Raw genomic sequence first — 3,975 nt, 5'->3', positions numbered from 1 at the left:
AAAAATAAGATCGAACTTAAAAGATCAATTTATACATTTTACTTGAGATGACTCACTCTTATTCTCATTATTTCAAATACTTCGATCCGTTTTTAGTTACCAACTCTAAAATCTAAATAATTGGGACCTAAAACTTTTGTAGTTAATTAGATATCAATTTAAAAATTATTTAATAAAAAAAAATTACATACTAATAATCTTTTTAATCTCTAAAATAATATTCAATTTAGTCCATATAATAACTAATTATTTTTTTTCTAAAATTATTTTTTATTTAATAATTTAAAATAGGTTCATCTTGAATTGATTTGCGAAAATGTTATATTATTAACAAGAGAAATGTTAAGTGTGCATCTCCACATAACAAAGCGTAAGTGTACATCTTGAGGTGGTTTCATAATTCTTTAAAGTTTTTTTTTTCATTTTCTCACGTAGCAATAATGTTAAGATTAACTTTTTAAATAAAAGCTTTCATATTAGATATCAATATGAAACTTAACATCTGAGTTATGCTGACACCTCAAGTAACAACAATTATTTGTTACGAAAAAAAATATTATTAAAAAAAAATACAAAAAATATGAGAGGACTACACCAAAACCCATATGTTAACAAAAATGATACATAAGTATATTATATCTATTCATAAAGAATTATAAGAACAGACTTGATGGTAGACTATTATACCAATTAAAAAATTATCTATGAATAAATCCAAAATTAGTCAACTTATCAGCACATTCATTTCCTTCACGAAAAATATGAGTAACTCTAAACCTAATTTTCTCATAGTAATTAAGACAAGTATTTCATCGATTACGAAGCATCCAAGGAAATTAGTCCTAGCAGTAAACGCAACAAAAACCAAAGCAGAATCACATTCTAGTCATATATTAGTAAGCCCTATCTTTTGAGCTTCCTCATAGCATGTATAACCCTATAAAACTCAGCAACTAGAGCAGTCTGAACTTCAAGAAACGTAAAGAAAGCTCCAATCAATTTCTCCATACTCCCACGAAAAATACATCCACAAGTAGTAAGACCAGGATATTCCCTAGCAGCCCCATTAGTGTTAATTTTAACCCAGTCTAGTGAAGGAAACCCCCATCTAACATGAAGAGGACAAAGAACTTTACCAGTATGAGTATGAATACCAAAAAACTTGATCACGTTGAAATCCAACATATCATTATTCATTGAAGCTTTAGACAAATTTCCTACCAGACGAGTTAAATCTTTATTAACCGAAATAGCCCTAAAAATCTCAATCTTATCCTCAAAACGAGCATAACTCCTCATACGCCATATCATCCAAATAGAAAAAGTTATCACAACAAGTTTAATCAATTTAACCAAAGGACTACCATCATTCTTAATAAAAGAGAGAAGATCATCCTTATTAGAGAAATGAGAAGTAGGAAAAATCTGATGAACCTAACTCCAAATACGCAAAACATTAGAACATTCAAAAAATAAATATTAAATAGATTCCTCGTGTTTTTCACAAAGCGTAGACACAGAACAAATACGCAGACCTTTATTTTGAATATGCTGATCGGTAGGAAGTCGCCCATGAAAAACTTTCAAAAGGACAAGAGTTTTGGATTACAAGATTTGAAATTTATCAATATCATTGGTTAACAAAATTTAAAATTTTGGTTAAATCAGTACAAAAGTTGCTTAAGTCATCATTTCCTTATGATACTACGCAATGTACATATGGCACTAATAAAAAATATTCATGTTAAAGTATAAAACTTCATGTTTATAGTATTAAGAAAATCATGAAATAGAAAAAAATAATTAATTGCGTGACTAAAAATAATATTTTAACTACCAATTATTTAGATTATAAATTTGGTAGCAAAAACTTTGGTATTTAATTAGATACCAATTTAGAAATCATTTAACAATAATATAAACTAATTTAGAAACCAATTTTTTGTTAGTTTCTAAAATGGTATCTAATTTAGTCACTATAACAACTAATTATTTTTTATTTCTAAAATTGATTTCTATTTTATGATTTTCTCGTATTATAGAAAACATTGGTTAACAAAGTTGTAATTTATTGTAATTTTGATTAAATCAATACAAAAGTTGGCTAACTTAGTTTCTTATCGTAATATAAATTATATAAGATGAAAAAGAGTGTTGATAATAAAGACATTTGACTCAAATTCACATCTTATAACTTTGAGAGGAAAGTGACACAAAACTCGTGGGAAGGTGAAAAGTCGGAAGAGATGAATGGAGAAATAGAAAACATTGACTTGAAGAGAGAGAGAGTTTCCCATGGGAGATTTGAAAACATTGACTATAAAAAATAAATAAAATTAAAAGAATTATTTAAGAAATTATCTAACTTGTATAAAAAAAATATAATATTTTTTTATAATGTGACGAAAATACTATCACACCAAAAAATATCATAAAGTATATTAAAAAAACAGTGTAAAACTAACATTAAAAAGATAAACTCTTATATTTTTATCCTGCAGTTCCCAAATCTCTCCTCGTCCAAAATGGAGAGATAAAGTGTTTGTGTTGGGCCTATCGTGCCACCCGCTATCAGGCCGCTATCGGACCACCCAAAATATATAGTCTCATGCACGAGTTGGCAGTCTCGGCGTGAGGGGGTGTGTTGGAGATCCCACATCGACTAGAAATAGAGCCTTTCATTGTATATAAGTGGGTGCAAACCTCACCTCATTGAGCCGGTTTTATGGGGTTGAATTAGGCTTAAAGTCCACTTCGTAATACTCTATGTGCACTACAATCTTTTTATTTTTATAATATATTTACTTCCATATATTTGCTTGAACTATATTAGTTTCACATTTTAAAAGTAGTTTACTACCAAACTAAAGTGTTAGTTTGATCACACGTTTATTATAATTGGAACTTCTTAAGTAAAAAACCTAATTACTTTACATGATGTAATATTTTATTTTCACGCGTGAGTTGAGTTATGGTTGTTTGTGGGTTTAGGTTGGATGTTCTTTAGGAGACTTTTAATTTATTTGTTTGTTGGGTTAACTTGTTATTTCCTTTAGAGGCTTTAGTTGTTTCTCGGTTGTTTTCTATTAGGTGATGGTTTTTTTCCTCGTTTGGAAGTGAGTGTTTTGAAGAGGTGTGTTACAGTGTTTTGATATATATAAGGATTGAACTGTCCTTAAATTAGTTCTATTTATTTATTTATTATTACTGATAAAAAAATATATTTTCACATTAAAAAATTAATTATCCAGAAGGCTTGTAACATCCTAAAATACTCCATTTTAACTTATTCTATTTTTTATTTATGAAAAATCATTATTCACATATAGTTTTTAGTCTTAATGTATTGTTTAAGACTAGTTTAATCTCTTAATAGGGAGAAAAATAAATTCTTTAAATATATGTTATTATTTGAAGATATCAATGATTGACTACTAGCAGATAGGGATGTCTTGGTTTAAAAAATGTAATATTTTTACTTTTAAAAGACCAATGTCTTGGTTGCAACATTTTTGGGCCCACAGATAGGTAATGCTGATGGATTTTCTTTTTCCTTCCATTTTTTTACTAATGATTATAATTGTCAAATCTATGGCTATATTGTATGATCATTTATTGAAAACATTAGAGTATTTATTATCTCTTCCTCCTTTCATTTTATAATATTTATCATTTAAGTTGAAGATTGAGAATTTTAAAAAAACTTCAGACGTATTTAGTTTTAAAATAATATAAATTTATTTAAAAAATTAATATAATTTCACATTCACTACAATAAAATTATTAAATAAAAACCAATTTTAGAGATAAAATATAATTGATTGTTATAATGACTAAATTAGATATCATTTTAAAGACAAAAAAATATTGATTTTTAATTAATTATTATTGATTTAAATTAGCTACCAAGATTTTTCTAACAAATTTAAAATTTAATAGTTAAAACATTGATAACTAAAACTATTTATCATAGTA

The sequence above is a fragment of the Phaseolus vulgaris genome, chromosome 9, assembly GCF_051622355.1.
Source record: "Phaseolus vulgaris cultivar YP4 chromosome 9, ASM5162235v1, whole genome shotgun sequence".
In the NCBI taxonomy this organism is placed as follows: domain Eukaryota; kingdom Viridiplantae; phylum Streptophyta; class Magnoliopsida; order Fabales; family Fabaceae; genus Phaseolus; species Phaseolus vulgaris.
Note: the sequence above shows the minus strand (reverse complement) of the source record.